Below are 20,165 nucleotides of genomic sequence, written 5' to 3'. Positions count from 1 at the left end.
GCCCAATTGCCTTCTCAATCCAGCCCAGGGACGGTCCGGGAATCAGCGTGTTTTTACATGAGTAGAATGTGTCCTTTTATTTAAAATGCATCTCTAGGTTATTTATGGGGCATAGGAATTCGTTCATTTCCCCCCAAAATATCATCCGGCCCCCCACAAGGTCTGAGGGACAGTGGACCGACCCCCTGCTGAAAAAGTTTGCTGACCTCTGTACTAGGGAATATTGGCTGGGAATAGGAGCAAGCGGGTTGGGCAGGGAGGCAACAAGAGTAGCAGGATAGAGGCTGTGGCAAGAACAGGGGATTATATTTTGCTTGCATTTTCCTCCATTTTTGTCGGCTGTATATATTATATATGATGTTATCCACCTTTGGGATAAGACAGGCCACAAGCCAGAATGAATAAATGCATTCACATATACATACACTGACCTTCCCTTCTGCATGTATAAAAGGTTACTTGTGTCTTTTCCACAGGCTGCCTCTCATACTTTCCTTTCCCACTCTGTTCTCCAAGGCATACACAGGTTATCCCTCAGAAATACAAGAACTACCCAAAGTTTAATGTTTCTTTGCATGTTTTCCAAAGGGGCTTGGGTATTTAAAATATTAAGCAGAATGTGAATTTATGAAGGCTCAATTCACTGCAGGCAATTTTGCTGTTGAATTTTCTCCAGATAAATTGCAAGTATCTGTTGTAACCAAGCTCACACGTTACACAGAAACATGCATGCAAACACGTCACCACAGAGACATGTATTTCTCAAGATTTTGGTTCTAGAGTCATGGTATACCACAGGGATGTTGCCTTCCACTTCAGGTAAAAGTAGGAACATAGAAATATGTTTATCAGCTGTTTTCAGCAAACCAAGACTGTTCCTGAAACTGTTGAATTTCATGTTGGGAAATATCAGCATCAAAGCCCAGCATCTAGAAATCTTCCATAGTACAGTATGTCAGTCTTGGTAGTGCACCCTGAATTGTCAATTATACTTAGTGGTTTCACCTTCTGCTATAGCCATATCTCCAAAATAACAGATAAGATTTGGTTCAAGTCTGATAATGAACTCTGAAAAAATCATGGGACATTTATATCACAATAAATCTCACTACAAGAGTATTTGCTATTTATTGTAATAAATTGTCCATCAAAGTTGTCTAGACAATGCCATTTCCATGATTAACAGTCAAATTTGATTGCAATATACAGTAACATGTTAATTGCACCATATTTTGCTTTCTCCATATCAATCTCCAGCATGTTTTGGTTGCAGCCTTTCTATGATTTTCCACACTCTGACAGCAAGAGACTGATTGCTGCAGATAAAACTGGAGTCTGTTAATGTGCTTATGCTTTGATCTTCAAAATACTCATGAAGCATCTAAGAACTCCGGTTCTCCAGAGGATAAGATGCCAGTCATACCATTTTTCTAGCCTGGCTGGTGGTCTTGTAATGTGGGCATATACACATCAGGCTTTTTTTTTACTTTTTTTTAAAAAAAATCTTTTTTGTGTTTCACAAAGAATGACCCCTGCTGTTTTTCAAATACTGTAACACTTTTCAGAGCAATTTAAATGTATTAAACTGGTTCCTATTCTGTCCTGCACTCACATACCTGTTACACTTCCTTAGATAAAAGGTCGCATTTAACAACCAATTAACTACTCTCCTTGTGTCATCCTTAAAAAGATGAAATCTTCAACCTGTTATTTCTTTTTAGAGAAAAGATGCATTTGGCTTCTAAATGACAAATATAGATATAGTACAACTCCTAGACTTCACATCTCTGCTTACCCTTATAGCTGGGAGCAGTCCTACCATTAGATATAGTGAGGCAGCCACCCCTAAGGCATCTGATTTGAGATGTCATGAAATAGTAAATTAAATAACCAGCAATTTGCTGCTAAGTGGAATGATCTGTCTCAGGAGCCAAAATGACTTGGCTGGCCTTGGGCATTATGCACCATGACTTGCAGATGGGGAGACTATTGCTGCTCTGCTTCAAGGAGCAAGTAACTTGAGCTGCGCACCTTCCAGCCTACTTTACTTGACAGTATCTGTTCTCCATTAGACAGTGAGCTCTGGCACTAAACATAGATACTGAGCCTTTACTTAATAACGCAAGAAGGATCCTTCGAAGTCCTGCATTCTAGTCTCACAGTAAGCAAGCAGGACACAACCGCAATAACCCTTTCCTACTCATGATCCCCAGCAACTGATGTTTCAAAGCATTCTGCCTCTGAGACTGGAGGTAGCACAAAGTTATCATGGCTAGGAGCCACTGACAGTCTTATCCTCCATGAATTTATCTAATCTCCTTTTAAAGTGATCCAAGTTGGTGGCCATCTTGTGTAACCCAATACATACCGTATTTTTTGCTCCATAACACTCACTTTTTTCCTCCTAGAAAGTAAGGGGAAATGTCTGTGCGTGTTATGGAGTGAATGCCTATGGATGGTGGGGGGATATGCTGCAGTCGTGAGCAGAGGATCCATGGTTCCCCTTCCTTCCCTCCTCCGTGGCTCGCTTTGCTCGCTTTGAAACAGCAAAGCGGGAGAAGAGCCACTGAGTGGGGAGAAGAGAGGGACAGAGAGCCTGGTTACAAAGCATGGATCCACATGGATCCTCAGGATTTTTGCACTGGGTCACCCCAAATTCACCATCAGATCACATAGCATGTCCATGGCTACAGCTTGCACCAAAAAAATCACGCACCCACTGTTGCCTGGGGCCGCAGTGGTGCAAAAACGTGGTTACAAAGCATGGATCCACATGGATCCTCAGGATTTTTGCATTGGGCTACCCCAAACTCACCGTCAGATCACATGTCTGTGGCCACAGCATGAACCACAAAAATCATACATCCACTGTTTCGTTTAGAATATTTTTTTTCTTGTTTTCCTCCTCTAAAAACTATGTGCATGTTATGGTCGGGTGCGTGTTATAGAGCGAAAAATAGAGTAGTTAAATTCCACAGTTTAACTGCATTGGGTGAGTTGGCATAACAACTGAATGGGTTAAATTGTTTCTTGGAAATTAAGATGTGGCATAAATGCATCTGGCTTTTCCACTCACACCAGCAGCTTGTTTAGTTTACTATGAAACTCAATTGACAAAACAAACTTTCCTAATAATAATATATAAATGCCAATTAATGTCATTTAGCTGGAGGCGAAAAATTATTGTTTTAATGCAGGACAAGCTGAAGCACGTCTTTGAAATACTCAGACTGAAATGTTAATCACTACCACAGATTTCAAACAAATTGAATTCAGACAAATGTTTCAGGAAGAGGGGAGTTTTTAATGACACAAAACCCAAACATGCTGAGAAACAGTACTTTCTAGTTTTCCTCCAGGAATGGAAGCAAAATCTTTGAAACTGAAGCTTAAATCTGTCATGCTGTTAATGAGTCCGCAACCATTAACCATCAGTCAAAAGCTTGTACAAAATCTCTCCATAAAAGATAATGAAATTAATTTGATTCGTTAAGATACATAGATGCATGCCTTTCTCTTTGATGTAAAATGCTGCCATTCAGAAATAACAATATCACCAGCTGTAGATTCTCCCATGTAACTCATGTTTGCTTTTCAGTGTGCTGTACTTTGAATAAAGAAATGTGTGAAGCTGTCATGAGGGATTTAAACTACGGTGTCAACAATATGCAAACATCTCCCAGTTCTCTCTCTCTTTTCCATCAGATGCCAATGAAACCTTAACAAGGGTTTAGAAGCTGGGGGGAGGGAGGCTGAATGCGGGCATGAAGGTTTAAGTCCTGCTCAGAGTAGACCTACCATAATTAATAGACCTAAAATTAATGGCATACCTTCCATCACTGGAGTGAGGAAAATTGGGACACAACCTTGACGGGCATCCCTCCTCTCACTCTAGCTCCCTCCCTTGCATCTTTATGCACTGCCTTCAGCCACCATTGCCATGGTCACTGCCACCAGTGTAGCCAGTGTGGTGCTGGCTTCTGGAAGTATGTTGGCTGGAAAGGCACGGTGGAAGGAGGAAGAACACTGGTGACAGGGGGGGATGGGCAGGGAAAGTTTTGCTTCTGTCTTTTGGTCCTGCACTCTGGTATGAGCCAATTTACTTGCGCCACAGCACAGGGTGAAAAATGGGACACCTGGGATTGGGGTCAGAAGCCAGGGTGGCTTCTGTAAATCTGGAATGTCCCAATTTAAATGGGACAGTTGCGCAGTATGTGATGGGCCCAAGAAGGATTCTTTGCTACACTATCCATTCATTACAGTAGAATCCTACACTACAATTCGGAAATTTCCCATTATGAGAACTGATCTGAATTCTAAACACTCTGGACTCCGCCCCTTTCATTTATTCTCCTCAATGTTTCTAATGTACATGGAGAATACCAGCTAGCTACATCCCAGACATTTTATGCTGTGAACCACCTTGAGATCGTCAGATGAAGGGCAGTATACAAATTAAACAGAGGAGGAGAAGAAGAGGAAGAAGAAGAGGAGGAGGAAGAAGAAGTTGTTGTTGTTACTATTGTTACTATTATTTGTGCTCTGGACATAGTCCCAGATATCGGCACATTTTGATGAATGTATGAAAAAGGCTGGCACACAGGGAACATCTGGAGAAAATCTTGTGAAATGGTCTTCTCTCCATAAAGTAATGGAAGTAGTATGGTGGACACAACATTGTAATATTTATTCAGGAATTGTGGAGACATGTGTGACCACTGGGTCAATCTTTGTGGGTCTGTTGCTCTCCATTCTTCCCCACTTTGAAGATTCTTCCCAGTTCTTTAACAGACATTTTCTACCATAACAGAACAACTTTAGAAGTGCTCAAGGGTTTGGATATACCAAACAGGGTTTTTTTTTAAATAAAAAAACTTTCCCCCTTTGAAGTGGGACTTTCTTCCTAATCATGTTTGTTTAGTGATTGAAGGGTGCAGTTGTTTCTTCAACTTTTGTAGGGTGGAAACCTTCTACACAATCATGTTCACTTTTCTTTCCTTCATCTCACATGCTTTCTGGGGTAAGACTGATGAAAGGAGTGCCTTAACTCAAGATATACAGGTAGAAAAGATCAAAATGCTATGTGCTTTCTAGTGGGAGTACCTCTCCTTGGAAAGCAACCAATTGAAGAACCTTTGGAAGCATTCTACAACTTACAACCATTCTACAGCCAACTTGCTTCTGGGATGGGAAGTGCAGGGCAAGATTGAGTGGGCAGATCTTGGTGACAAAATTTATTTTTAAGCTGCTTAACTTTACTGGAATTTAAAATATTGTTTTCCCCCTATATTCAGGATCACCCAATCCAAAACATTTATAAATATACATGCTTTGGGGAAAGGGTTTTAATGGAAGTGTTAGAAACTCAAGATATATAAGCTAATCACCAAATACTCCTTAAACCTAGGCTATGGTCGCCACAACAGAATGTCTAGGTGCCTTTTTCTGCTGTGGAATTTATTATTACTATTACTATTAATTTCATTTCTATACCACTTTGTATTCTAAAGAAAAAACCTAAAAGCGGTTTACAGCACATTAAATAAAATAAAGCAATAAACAAACAAAACAGACCAGAATAAATAAAATTCAAGCTTCAAGGAAAATATATAGAGCCTTCTCTAAGTAACATTTTTCTTTTCCTATATTTATTTACCTACAATGATAAAGCTGCCCCATAACAGACGTACTCTAGGAAGCCAGGGTGGTGTAGTGGTTAGAGCGTTGGCCTATGGCCTGGGAGATTGGGTTCAAATCCCCACTCAGTCATGAAGCTCACTGGGCGACCTTGGGCCGGTCATAGTCTCTTAAACTACCTCACAGGGTCATTCTAGGGATTAACTGAGGAGTGGGGTGAACCATGTACACCTTGGAGGAAAAGGTAGTATATTAAATACATTAAATAAGCTCTTCTGCTTACCTGCTTAAGAAAGCTGGAGGGCTCAGCCAGTTGGAGATGTCAGTCACCAATCTGGCATTCAGAGATCTCCAAGTAGTTGAAATTGGACCAGCACCAGCGGCAAAATGAGAATTTAATGAAAATTCTATGTTATGCACCAGGTCTTTCTTACATGGGGCTATTGCAGACCAGGACACATGTTGGGAACCAGTATGCTATTTTAGATGGGCTTAGAGATGCCTAGGAGATTTACTATTCACAGAACATCAGGCTTCAATCACTTACAATAAACTGCTTTTGAAAGTTAGTCTTCAAAGCGGGGTGCCACGTGACACATGGGGGTAAGGAAGTAATGTTTGTGAATTACAAGCTACAAAATTGTGGGTTTGTCTGGTGGCTAAGACTGTAATTTTAACCCCAGTTTCCTGGAAGTAAGCCCCATTGACTTCAATAGGACTTACTTCTGGGTAGACAGGTTAGGTATGCATTGTAACTAACCTTTGGAAAAGAGCCAATATATATAGGTTGCTTCATTATCTTAATTCAATTTGCAAACCCTTGTAGCCTGGGTTTTTGTATACTACATGGAATCTATGCGCAGTAATTGCAAAGGCCAGTCTTTCTGGGAATTTGGGGGAAATACTTGCAGTCACATTATGCCCTTGATGTATTTGTGTGGTTCTCAGGATCTTAATGAGCTTGGAGCTTCATACCAGATTTCCCCCATAAACCAGAATCACATTAGAATATCTGTTTTGGTTTCTTTTGTAAATTATATATTATGTTCCCTTATTACCACAGGAAGTTATTGTGGTCTTTTCCATAAGTAACATGTGGCTTGCAAACCAGTCCTGTACCAAATGGGTTGTGCTGTACTTTATTAACAAATAAAAAGAAAAGGCTAAAGTGAAGGCCCTTGTCCATCAAATGTATTACTGTGGCTAGTCTCATTGCCCCAAGTTGTATTATTTCCTGCTCAAACATAAATACCAGATGAAACAGACTGAAAGGAAGGAACGAGCACTTAAGCACAAGTCTGAGCATGGGTCCAAATGTTCTGTGCAATACCTATTTCTAGAACCTAACTGCAGAGCAATTCTTAAACATTTCACTACATGAAGAAATATGACTCATATCCAACACCCATTTCTTAATCACTTGGTCTGTGCTGCCCAAAAAGCTTTACCTTCTATATTTATCCTTATTTCTTCTCCTGGAGCCAGAAAAGTGGTCCCAAGCACCCCCTAATATCACAAAATCTTTTTTAAGATAAAATTGGCTGTTTTAGGAATCTTGCACTATCTTGTATGCCCTTATAGCCAGGAATATTCTCATAGATGCCTTCCTTAGGTCCAGTAGCACCTTAGAGACCAACTAAGTTTGTTCTGGATATAAGCTTTCATGTGCATGCACACTTCTTCAAGCTTATACCCAGAACAAACTTAGTTGGTCTCTAAGGTGCTACTGGACAATTTTTAAAATTTTTAAATTTATTTCGACGGCGTCAAACCAACATGGCTACCTACCTGAATCGTTATCCTACAGTTGTTGCTTTTCTGGGGCAGGACCATTGTGCCTAAGTCTGCATCTAGCTTGACGCTTGTTGACTTTACGGATCCGAACAGTCCACAGAGAACTGTGTATCAAAAAGCCATCTTCCAACAACAGTTAGCTCCAACAGATTTTAGCTCATCACCAAGGAACCTTCATGTCATTTTGTCAAAGCTTAAACTCAAGGTTGGTCCTAAGTGACAGGCCTACACAGCAAATCCACAGCGGTAACATTCAACCAGAGGTCAGCTGGCCGGGATGAGCCTCACATACCTCAGTCAACTGTGGGTAGGCTGACCCATTAATATCATAGGGTTTGGGTGTGGTCAGGGGACAGAGATGGACAAGAGAGAGAAACTCCTGTGAGAGAAACTAGAAGAGAAACTCCTGTGTAAAATCTGTCATGGGCCTGTAAGGTTTTCCAAGTCTGACTGCTAGCATCCATGCAGGATAGAAGGGAGATGCAGTTATTGGTCATTCCGAGGCCCTTTACTACACAGCTGCCAGGAAAGCTATGAGGCATGCAAGCAAGTTGGTCTCTGGAGCAACCTCCACACATGCATTTTACTGTCCTATTAAGTTACAGTCTCCTAGACAAGTACAAGCCCAAATGTATGATACAATATCCCTACCTCTTGGCATAAATGGGCAAGTCATCTGAGCATGGTAGCCACTGCGTGAAATGTTCTACTTTTGTCAATTCTTCATTCCTTTGAAAACAAGCAACTTCTTATTCGTTTTCCAGTAAAGGAAAATTATAAGCGCAAGCGGGATTAAGCAAGGGAATATAACTCATTATTACAAGGAAGCAAGAAAATGAGCTAATGCTCAAGCAATCCACTCACGTTGCCCACAGTCCGTAGACAACAGATAACAGAGCCAGTAAAAATTAATGCAACAGAAGGAAACATGAAGAAACAACTGACATGAAAAGAAAGGCCTTCAAGAAGACGCAGTTTTCAATCTGATAGAAAGCACCATATGTTATCAATAAAGTTAATACTCTATATATGTCTGCAACACATCTTCTTCCCCAGTGATAAGAATCAAACATTTGTTCTAGATTACATTTTGATTTATTAGAATCACAGTATAGACAGTGATTACTGACAGGGAGGGAGGGAGCCCAGGGCAGGGCCCAATATATATAACTCAGAGTTTGCTGCCCTTCCACATCGCCTCAAAGCACTCTAGCTAATGGTAGCACAAGCCCTCTGAGGACCTGTTGTAGCTCTTTAGTGGAAGTGGAAGGCCTAAGTGGACACTTTCACATATTGCATAAATATATAAATTGTTTGATGGGGTCCATGCATAGCCTGGGGTACACAGACCCGGGTAGGGCGGGTCATGCTTGCCTATAAAATGTTAAATATTACATATTTTGAACCCTTACCTGCAATACCATTCTTGCCCAGTGTAGCATTTCTGGAATACAAATGTACAAAAAGCCGAAGACCAAATTGGGATAGACCTACTGACAAGCTGCTAACTAGATGTTGAGGAAATGTCAACACCCAGTAAGACCCTAGTTTATGAGCACCCACCAGGCAGCAGTAGTCAATATGATGCTCTCCCAATGTGATTGGACTCCATCCCCCGCCAGCCTGGCCAGTGTTGAGGGGAAATGGGAGCTGTAGTTCAGTAACATCTGGACGTCAGCTTCTACACAAGAGAGTAAACAGATGGCCCTTATTCCTATGTTTGAACAAACCAACCTCCTAAGTCTTTGGTCCAATCTAGTAGGGCACTTCTTATATTTTTGTATATTTTTAACTCAGCTGATATATATTGCGCTGGCTAGGGCTAAACTCTAGCCAGTTGGGTCAACAAATGCAACAATTAGCCTCATATACAGATGTATTTCTATAAATAAAGAACATCTGGTTTTTTGGCTGCTTGTAATAGATCATTAGTTTCTGAGCTTATTATCCTGGGCAGTGACCACTGTTCTCCACTGTTCTACGGGTTCTTGGTGTTTTGCGCCTTACTGTTTGTGCCTATCTGACAAAAGTAGCACATTTAAGTGTACATAATGCCTTTGGACTGGGTAATGTTTGAGGTACAGAACCACAAACAGCCCTTTTTCAAGACAGAATTTAAATTCTTTGAATTTATCTTGTTTACTTTACACAAACCCTGTTTCTTCCATACAGATGGATACGATCTGTCAAAGACTTGGAACATTTTATCCCATAGCAGAACTTGTTTAAACTACCATCTGTTCTTTCTAGATGGGCACAATAGGACCAGGAACTATTTACCATTCCATAAATTAAGAACAGAATCTGGACAGCTTCTTACAAAAATGAGGTAAGAATGAATCGAATGACTTCTGCTAGCACATCCTTCATAATAAACCAATATCAGGAGTTGTCTTTTTGTCTCTTGGTTAAGAATTCATATACTGTACTGCTTAAGATGCACAGGGATGGCTACTGTGACTTCAGTGGAGATACAAATTGGCCAGTTCTCTAGCTGACCCTCAATCTGTTATGCATTTTGATAGTATATTGTAGGTAGAGATTTATTAGTATGTAACACTACAGTTTAGATCAGGCTTCTTCAACCTTGGCCCTCCAGATGTTTTGAGACTACAATTCCCATCATTCCTGACCACTGGTCCTGGTAGCTAGGGATCATGGGAGTTGTAGGCCAAAAACATCTTGAGGGCTGAGGTTGAGGAAGCCTGGTTTAGATCTTTGGTTAAATACTGGAGTCAAAGAGCTGAACACCTATTTCAGATCAGTATGTGAACTTTGGCCTGTCTCACCTTTTCTCATGAATTGGCTGCATAGTCTTATCTTCAGTGTCCATTCTCTTATAGATTTTCTCCCACCTGATTCTTCTAGCTCTGACCTTCTTTTTTCTCATTCTTTTATGTTTCTTAGCATTCCAACTATCTTATTCAACTCCATCCTGGATATGCTGCTTTATGAACCCACTGCCTCCTTCTTTCTTAGGGTCTCCTTTGAAACTCCCTTTCCCCAGACCCTGATTTACTTTGCCCTTCTGTAGGATTAGGGCAGCTGCTGTCTGCCCAACACACATTTAATACAAGGACAGCTCAAGCAATTGCTGACAAAGCTTCACTTCCCCTATAAAACTCTTTAATGCCTTATAATATAGATGATTAATTCTCTTATATTCTGATGCATCTGTTATATTGTATGCAAGAAACACGTGTGAATGCACAAAAATTCTCCTTTTTCTGCTTCTCACTAGCGTACACACACATCAATATCCTCCATTCACAATCGGCTCTGACATTGTCTCAGCTCCTGGAGGATTATGTGAAGTTTAACAGAAAAAAATGTGCTCAGACACATTGTATCAAGAGACCTCATGATTAACCAGCAATAGGACTTGCAAAAGAATGTCTTTCATTTGTCTTCTACATAATGAAGACAATTACTCCATTCTAAAAAAGAAATATCAGATTGGAAGAGAATCTATTCATCAAAAGATTGCAAATACACACACTCTCTCTTTGCTAAAAGCAAAAGGGAGGCAGCAAATCGATTCATTGTTATGGTCTTTTTAGGGACAACTGTTCATCAGAGTGAACATGCAATTTCTGTAAGCAGTGTTAATGAGAGTCGTGCGAGTTACATTTCATCACATGCCACAGTGAAAATGTAATCCTTATTAAGAGAAGACTGGTGCTTGGAGTATGCTGTGTCTCATAGCATGTTTCCTAATGCAGAAAAAAACCCCTAAACATAGCTAATTTTGATTGATCTGAAGTGATTTAGCTATGACCATCAACTGAAAATACTATCCCTTGCTTACTCTGCACATTAGGAAGAACTTCCTGACAGTAAGAGCTGTTCGACAGTGGAATTTGCTGCCAAGGAGTGTGGTGGAGTCTCCTTCTTTGGAGGTCTTTAAGCAGAGGTTTGACAACCATATGTCAGGAGTGCTCTGATGGTGTTTCCTGCTTGGCAGGGGGTTGGACTCGATGGCCCTTGTGGTCTCTTCCAACTCTATGATTCTATGATTCACTCTTTGTAGCTGTTGTGATTCCTTAAGAATTCACATCACAAGAAATTCTGCAAAGAAATGACTGCTCCCAAGCATTTTTCATCACACGAGCCAATGGAATGAGGAAACGAAAAAAGCTCATGAAGCACTCGACACTGTCAGAATCTAAATTGTTCTCTGATATTTTGTAACACACGCAATCAGCCTGACCCTGTCAGTCTCATATGGCTCACATTCAATCTGTCACACTGAATCACAACTCCTCCTTGATTTGTACCAACAAAAGCAAACTTAACTTTCTCTAAGAATGTAAAGTTTAAAAGACATTGCTTAATTCAGCCCAAAGCCCAGACGTAGCATCTAAAGCAATTTCTTCTCATTAAAAAGAATGAATAGACCAATTTAAGATGTAATTAATAATACAAATACTTCTTTCTGCATCTGAGATATCTTGCAGAAAAGTAGAATGCAAAGACTGTATGCAACCTTCACCATAGTTTTTACAGTCAGTAGCTAAAAATACCCACTAAATCATTTTACATCTGCTAAAAGTTTTCAAACCTTGTCAGACAGAACAAACTTAACAATAACTTTAAATGCAGAGATGTAAATCTTAAGAACAAAGCCTAGGAATAAAGACGACAGCAATATATACTTTTAGAACAAGCAAATCACAATATGTAGCAAAAACAAAGCTAAACCAAGAGATTTTTAAAATTCTTATGCAATAATAAACCTAATAGATGCATTTAGTTAACTATTACAATGCACATGTGGGTAGATTTACAGACCTGTGGCTATAGTTACAGTTTCTTATAACCTTTTGTCTCCAGTCATATTACTGGTCCTCTGTTTCCAAGTGCTGCTTCCAACTCACATCCATTCCAAAGGAACTGCCTAGATTTTGTGGTGTAATCTGAGCAGGGAAGTACCATGTGCCTATGATACGGTTAATTCACTTTTTACCTCCCTCTGATGTGCAACGGGGTGAGGGGAGAGCATAAAAATGGAAATACTGTTTTTCTGTTCAGCAGGATTTAGAAATTAACAGCAGTATATTTATATGTGGCCATTTTGGATTTTTTTGTGTTTTATTGTGCATTTAAATAGATTCACTGCCTTGAAATACCACCACTTGGCTTTCATGCAGACCAGCTCTAATCCTGCCTGCTTGGTACAGATCTTTTTGCTAACTTTTTCTAGAGGCTCTGGAGGGAGTTGAGAGGACTGAGGAGATCAATCATACTCAAAGTAACAGTCACACATTGTGCAGAAGCACAGACTTGCCAGCACCGCCTGTGCGAAGAATAGACTAAAAATATAATGGCTAGTTTCTCCTACAATTTAATCTTTACGACTGCATGCTAGTTGGGTTATGTGCTGCTTAAAGTCATCTGGAGATGTATGGAATTTATTTCTTCACTAAAGTTCCCTAATTGGCTATCAATGTTAAGCAATAATAATGGGCATTCTGCCCTCATATCTTGATTTGCTTTTTCTTTTCTGAATCCTTTTCTTTCCCATGAACTCTTATCCGCATCATGGGATGCTGCAGATTCCCAACTCTTTGTGGCTCCCCCCCCCCGTTGCCCCCCCATATCTACAGTTGAGTCTGGAATGAAAATGTAAGTGAAACAGAATTTGATGAAGACACTTCTGTTGTCTTCCCAGATAGCCCAGAGAAACACCTGGAAGGGAAAGCTACATGACAAACAGCTGCAAGAGGAGATTAAAGATAAGCAACAGCGAGGCAACTCAGAATAAGAGGAAATAGAGATAAAACTAGAGCACACAGGAAACACAAATAGTTTCGTTAAAATCAGTGTGCTAGTTAAGCTGGGCTCCTTAGAAGTAAGCAATTTTTCTTTAACTGGCTTGCGGAATGGGATATTTAAAGACATTGCACTTCTAGGTCATGCTAGAATTCATGGTTTTTCCCCCTACTTCTGTTATCGCAAGACAGCTGGAGTGAGACTCAATCAACCTTCTCTCACATAAACAGCACACATCCCTTCCGGTCCCTGTATTTTGAATGTGGTTTTTTTTTTAATAGTCTCATAGACCTACCCCTCTCTGCTTCCCTCAGAGGATTTCCACTGAGTCATCATAATGTTTGTGAATATTCCATGACATTACAGCAGCTTGGCCAATAGCTAGGCAGACACAGGGTATGGGAAATCAGTCCATTGTGAAGATTCATGGAAAATAAGATTTAACTGATAAGTAATTGTGGAAGTGCAGACTCTGCTAATAAATGTCCCGGGTAAAAAAAATGGAAAGAGTCTATCCTTCCTTCCATAGCCGCCAACTTTTCCCTTTTCTTGCGAAGAATTACATTTGGAATAAGTGAATTTCCCTTAAAAAAAGGGAAAAGTTGACACTATGCTTCCTTCCCATGCTGTCTCCCCAACAGGATCGTACAGTGGTACCTCTGGTTACATACTTAATTCGTTCTGGAGGTCTGTTCTTAACCTGAAATTGTTCTTAACCTGAAGCACCACTTTAGCTAATGGGGCCTCCCACTGCTGCTGCCGCCGTGCGATTTCTGTTCTCATCCTGAAGCAAAGTTCTTAACCCAAGGTACTATTTCTGGGTTAGCGGAGTCTGTAACCTGAAGTGTATGTAACCTGAAGCATATGTAACCCGAGATACCACTGTACACAATTCTTAAAGGTCTTGAATTGAGTTAGCATCCTCCGAATAGTTCAGCAGGGTTGTATTTGAGCCCTCATTTCTTCTGGCATTTTTTACTGAAATTTGGCTCTCTGTGTGTATAGAAAGAAACAATCACTCTGCTAATCCATTTTTGTTTTTCAAACCTTCAGTCATTCAGTCTACTAGGCCAGTCATAGGCAAACTCAGCCACCAGATGTTTTGGGACTACAATTCCCATCATCCCTGACCACTGGTCCTGTTAGCTAGGGATAATGGGAGCTGTAGTCCCAAAACACCTGGAGGGCCGAGTTTGCCCATGCCTGAGCTAGGCTGATTCACAAGCTTTTTTCCTTCTCTCAAAATAATAGAATACAAGGTTACCTCTAGGATCAAAGAGATGGTGCCTCTGAATACCAGTTGCTGGCAATCAACAAGAAGAACTATCGTCCTCAAGCCATGCTTTGGGACTTCCCATAGGCATCTCTTATTTTTCAGCTACTAGAGGCAGAAAACCGTCCCTGCCATCTACAAAGCCATTCCACACAAGGGCTCCGGGTCCTGCTCCACTTTGTGTGTGCTTGGCACAGATCTGTGATGTCACCCATGTGCATTGGCAGAGGAAGAGGAGTGCGGGAGGAGTGCACTGCCCCCGGCAGTGCGATCCTCAGGGTGCAATTGCAATTGCAGCTGCCCCACAGGTGGTGCCCCCCACCCCCAGGACGTGCGCCCCACCCCACGGGCTGCACACCCTGCCCCTGGGACATGCGCCAGCACCACCCCCACCTGCTCTCCGCCCCCAGTGCCGGAGCATGAAGCTCCACCACTATGCACGTGGCACATGTGTGACCTCACACGGCAGGAGGAGGCCTCCAGAAAGCCTAATGGGGCTTGTTGCAGTCTCTGGAAAACCCAACAGGGCCCATTGTGGCCTGCACAAGGCCTGACGGGGCCTGCCATGGCTACAGGCAGGCCACAATGGGCATCATCAGGCCTTCCTGCAGCCGCAGTGGGCCCCGAAGGGCCTTCCGGAAGCTGCAACAGGCCTCCAGAAGGTAAGGAGGCATGCGGTTGGAGGGGGGGTAGTGGCAGTGCGCGTAGCCACTCCAGGGCCCTCTGGATTTGACTGCCCCTCTCCTCAGCTGGGCAGAGCGGGCTCCCTTGGGGGCGCACCCAGCGGGAGCATATGATCTCCTGCTGGTCATGCTGATGTCCAGCACACATGCCCCCGCAGTGTGCATGGCCCCACCGCAAAAAAATTGCCCTGCCTCTTAATGGGTATGTTGTGTGGGCTGGGGCCCTGAGAGCTCTGCACACTCGGTACCTGTGATTCCACACATTCGTCTCCTTGGCCATCCACACTTACAGCCCAAAGTACTTAATACAGTAATGTTTTGTGAGTTGAGTTTTGCTCATGAATCATACCCTCCAGCAGAAGTGGAGCAGGCCATTTTTGCCAATTCGCCCTTCCCTTGAACCAGCCATGACTTCTGAAATTCTGTTCTAGAAGGGTGGAAGACAGAACTGAAAGTACCACTGGGATTGGTGGCAAATGTCTCCCCCTCTTCTCCACCAGTAGGAATCTCTACTGGATAAAGGGGCCCTCCTCAAAGGGCAATGCATGGTCCAAGATTCAGCATGCAGGAATCATCATTGGTCATGATGGCTGAGGCTGATGGGAGTTGGAGTCTAGCAACACCTGGATGGCTACAAAATCTCAATCCTTGGCCAACATAATAATTATTGGTACATTTATTTGACATGAAACAAGCACGTTCACATCCACAGAGCTCTGTTCTTATGCTCTATATTATTTTATAAATATAAACTATTTTCCTTTTAAAAGAAAGAAAGGATAGTTTTCCTTTTCTTTTTAACCAGTGTAAAACTATAAAAAAATAGTAGTCTGGAATCATCTGCAGGAGGGTCACTAGTTGTTTCAGGAGCTAGTGACGCTCATTTGACAAAGCCACTTCTGCCCTACAGAGGAGGTGGGGTTGCAGGCTTCACAGCCCTGTGCGATTGGGGGGATTCCCGGCCGCGTCACACCCTGGCCAGCCAATCAGCTGGCTCTGGGGGCATGGCCTGCCCTATTTAATGCAGGACGCAGCCAGGGATCTCCCTCTTTCCCTGCCTGCCAGCTGTTTCTGCTTTTCCCACCCTCCCGCCCTATAAGGTTTCTATTCCTTAACCTTGCTATATACCTTGGCTGGTCGCCGTTGAGGGGCCCGGTAGGAATTTTCCCACTTGGCAAATTGGTACCAGCCACTTAATTTTCGCCTACCTTGTAGCAAATCGTCACAACTTTTTTGGTATTGGCGGTTAGGCATTGGTATTGTTCTGTAGTTGGAAGAGGGGAGGAAGCGCCATCACCTTCCCCGCATATTGAAGGGTAGTTCGATAAAAGATTCTGGGGGTCGTGGCTCTGTCCAAAGCCTATGGAAGTGAGGGCCTAAGGCACACCCCCGAGCAGTGACCCCGGGAGGTGGGTTCCTAGTTGATGTGCATCAGCAGGACTCCCCCTACTAGTGGTTAACCCTTCCCAGACGGGCTGAAGTTGGATATAGTCAGTTAGGACCAATGCCTAAGCCAATACCGCTCATCACCTGTAACCAATGAAGTTGTGGCCTTATTTAGCCCATTAACCTTAATAATTGTGTCATGTGTCTTTATTTCCACTGGGGGGGGGGCATTCGCCACGCAACAGCAAGAAGCCAAGACTTTAGTGTCATCAGTGGCATATAGATTCAGCAGACACCTTCTGTTTCAACTTTCAAACACCTGCTTTTCTATTCCATCAGCTTTATTCAGGCAATTAAGAATACATCTTTCCATAACAGTTAATATATTTCTGACTAACTTTTTATGTGGTTTTTATAGTATAGTTTATGCATGATTGTTGTGATTTTTTTAAAAAAGAATATAAATGCTCTGGTGTTTTTCTAAGAACATAAATATTGTTATAAATCAAATAAATAAAGCTTAACTATTAATTGCATTATTTCTGACCAAAATATTTCATCTTATGGTACACCTTTCTTGAGCATTTAAAAGCACCGTGCAATTTGTAGACTACAGGCATCCTGATGAAATTAAAATAAACATTCCAGCCTATTAATCTAGTTCATAAATCCATTAATGGAGTGTTTCTGAAATTATTCCTTTAAACATTCTTGGTCCCAAATTGTTCCAATTAACCTCATGCTCCCGGACGCCAAGCTACAGAAGTATGTTAGCCAATTAGTAAGCCAGAGACTTCCAACTCAAATAGAACTGGTAGACTCGCTTCAGGAGGTACATAATGGGTGCAGCTCAATTCTATTGAAATAAATGGCAGAAAAATAATAATAAGCGGGATAAAAGCAGCATTATACCACCCCAATCCAAAGACCAAATGAGTCAAAGTGCTAGCAGATGGGCTAATGGATAATCTAGGTAAATTCTTTTCTGCCTACTTGCCTGCTTCAGAACTACACACCTTGCGCATTCTGGAAAAATAAAAGGAAGGCCATCAGGAACAGCCACCCAAATGTGCTCTGTGGCTCCTCTGTCCCCAAATGAATGAGAGGTGGGCACACCTGGTACAAAATAACAAACTCATCCACTGGGATTCATTACTTGTGACATTAATTTCAGAACAAATAGAACTTGCACCAAGCAAGCTCCAATTGGTTAATTCTTATCATTCATTTTCAAATCAATTCAACCCCCACTCAGCTGTTAAAGGGAAGTTACCTACAGTATTGTGCATTTTTGGCAATGGCCCTATGTCTATTACTCACTACAGTGGTACCTTGGTTCTCAAACGCCTTGGTACTCAAACAACTTGGAACCCAAACACTGCAAACCCGGAAATAAGTGTTCCAGTTTGCGAATGTTTTCGGAAGCCGAACGTGCTCTGTTTTGAGTGTTACGCTTCTGATTTGAGTGCTACACTACTGTTTTGAGTGTTATGCTGAGATCTGTCTGTTTTTGCTGTTTATTTTGTGTTTTTGTTTTTGTGGCTCTTTTTGTTTTGTTTTTGTGACTGTGTGGAACCCAGTTCAGCTACTGATTGATTGTGTGACTACAGTACATTGTTTATTGCTTTCATTTTATGGATCAATGGTCTCATTAGATAGTAAAATTCATGTTAAATTGCTGTTTTAGGGATTAATCCATTTTGCATTACTTTCTATGGGAAAGCGCACCTTGGTTTTGGAACGCTTTGGTTTTGGACCGGACTCCCAGTATGGATTAAGTTTGAGAACCAAGGTACCACTGTATTTGCAAAAGAGGTGGTGGTGGGGTTTTACAAGCAAGATGTCCAAAGATACTTTCTTGCCAAGGCAAACATAGTGACCAGTGTGTCTTTCTGAAACTTTCTTCACTTCAGGTCCTCAGTGAACTAACTAACCTTTACCTTACAAATTATTCCAAACTTCACAAGAGGAAATCAGCAACCTTAGTGGAAATAACCCCTTTTTACATTGGTTAAGAAGAAAAGGGAAAGTAAAGGAAACAACATCCTTTGTTTTAAAGGGGAAATGGTAAAGAATAGGAAAAACCACTAAATGCTCAAACTAAACCTTTAAAATTTGATTTTCCATCTCTGTTGCCAGCAGTGAGAGATGTCTCTCTGCTCTCATATAATTTTCAACAGCCAGAAGAAAAGCAGGTTTTGCTAACTGTGGTTGCTCTTTCCATTCAAAATCCTTGATAACCAATGAAAGCTATAATAGCAATCTGCTTATGAGAAAATATACATAATATAAAATGAATCTAGATAATTAATGTATAATGTTGTTTTGGGGGGGCAGACTATGCATGCCCACTCACACCACAAAGAACTCATAACCCACCTACTCTCAGCAGCCAGAAACATCATAACCAGACACTGGAGAGACCTGTCAGGAGGAAGCATGGACCAATGGTACCAAATAGTATGGGAAACAGCCTTACTAGTAAAATTAACCAATAAACTGAAACTAACATGAGGACAAATAGAAGAAGACACCTTCACCCCGGTATGGCTCCCCTTTATCGCATACACAGCCCAAGAAGACACCGACAAGAATCCGCCAACAGCATCTGAATCAATACAGCTAACCTGATACAAAAACACCCACCTACCCCCACACATGAAAACAAAGTTCACCACAGCCAACAACAAACAAACAACCACACCCTAGGCCAACCCCAACCTCTCTCACCACCAAAGCAACACAAGCGAATAGTAAGGAGAACCCACACAAGCGATGCTGACACAAAACCCCACACATACTCTAAGTAAAATAGAAACATCGCCACCTGACCCCACCCCCACCCACCATGGCCCCCTCCACCTCTTCCCCTCTTTTCTTCCTAATGTAACACTAATGTCTCAACAAATGAAACTGATCTGTAGAAAATGTAACTTGAAAAAAGAAACATAGCACATACTTTTGTAAACCAAGAAATCTTTAATAATAAAAATTAAAGAATGAGAACTTTGAGAAACTGCTGCAGAAAAGTTTACATTTATTAATTTTAATAAAGTTGCATTTTTTATTTACCAAGCTAATATCAGACATTCTAGAGTGGGCACATGCATGCTCCAGTTGCTTCCGTAGAAAGTTTTAATATGTACAAAAGACAGTTTTCTCTCTCTGACTCTCTCACACGCACTTGTCACTCATTCAGTGATGAGGAAGCAGCATAACCCCCCTTTGACCACAGCAAATGAACTGATTTCAGTGGCCATCCATGATGCTTGTCCATTTTATGTTCCCTGAATGCCTCTGATTTTACACTGGGCACAGCACAAAAATGGAGAACACGCTTTTAATCCCCAGTATCTGCAGATGGAGCTGAGAAAGATTCTTGGGGAAATAAAGAATCGTGAAAGAGCTGCTGTTGAGATTGCTGTTTGAGGGGTCTCAAACAAAGATGTGCTCTCCCATGCCCACATTCCCAGCATGTTCAAACTCTTGTCTCAGCAATGTTTACACTGGCTTGGTCATGTCCACAGAATGGAAGATGGCAGGATCCCCAAGGACATGCTCTATGGGGAGCTGGCTTCAGGCACCAGGCTTGTTGGTGGACCAACTCTGCATATGCGATA

At 41.6% G+C, this 20,165-nt stretch overlaps 1 protein-coding gene across 1 annotated transcript in view; it reads right to left on the bottom strand.

Moving 5' to 3' along the window:
- FBLN2 (fibulin 2) overlaps positions 1–12,295 on the bottom strand; it is a 112,302-nt gene extending 100,007 nt beyond the window's left edge. Inside the window, 1 exon segment of the mRNA XM_081898377.1 lies at positions 12,223–12,295. The gene's annotated coding sequence lies outside the window, so the exon portion shown is untranslated.
- Positions 12,296–20,165: the final 7,870 nt, after the last annotated feature.

The sequence above is a fragment of the Podarcis melisellensis genome, assembly GCF_964234715.1.
Source record: "Podarcis melisellensis genome assembly, chromosome: 2".
In the NCBI taxonomy this organism is placed as follows: Eukaryota; Metazoa; Chordata; class Lepidosauria; order Squamata; family Lacertidae; genus Podarcis; species Podarcis melisellensis.
Note: the sequence above shows the minus strand (reverse complement) of the source record. Positions and strands in the feature narration are given on the sequence as shown.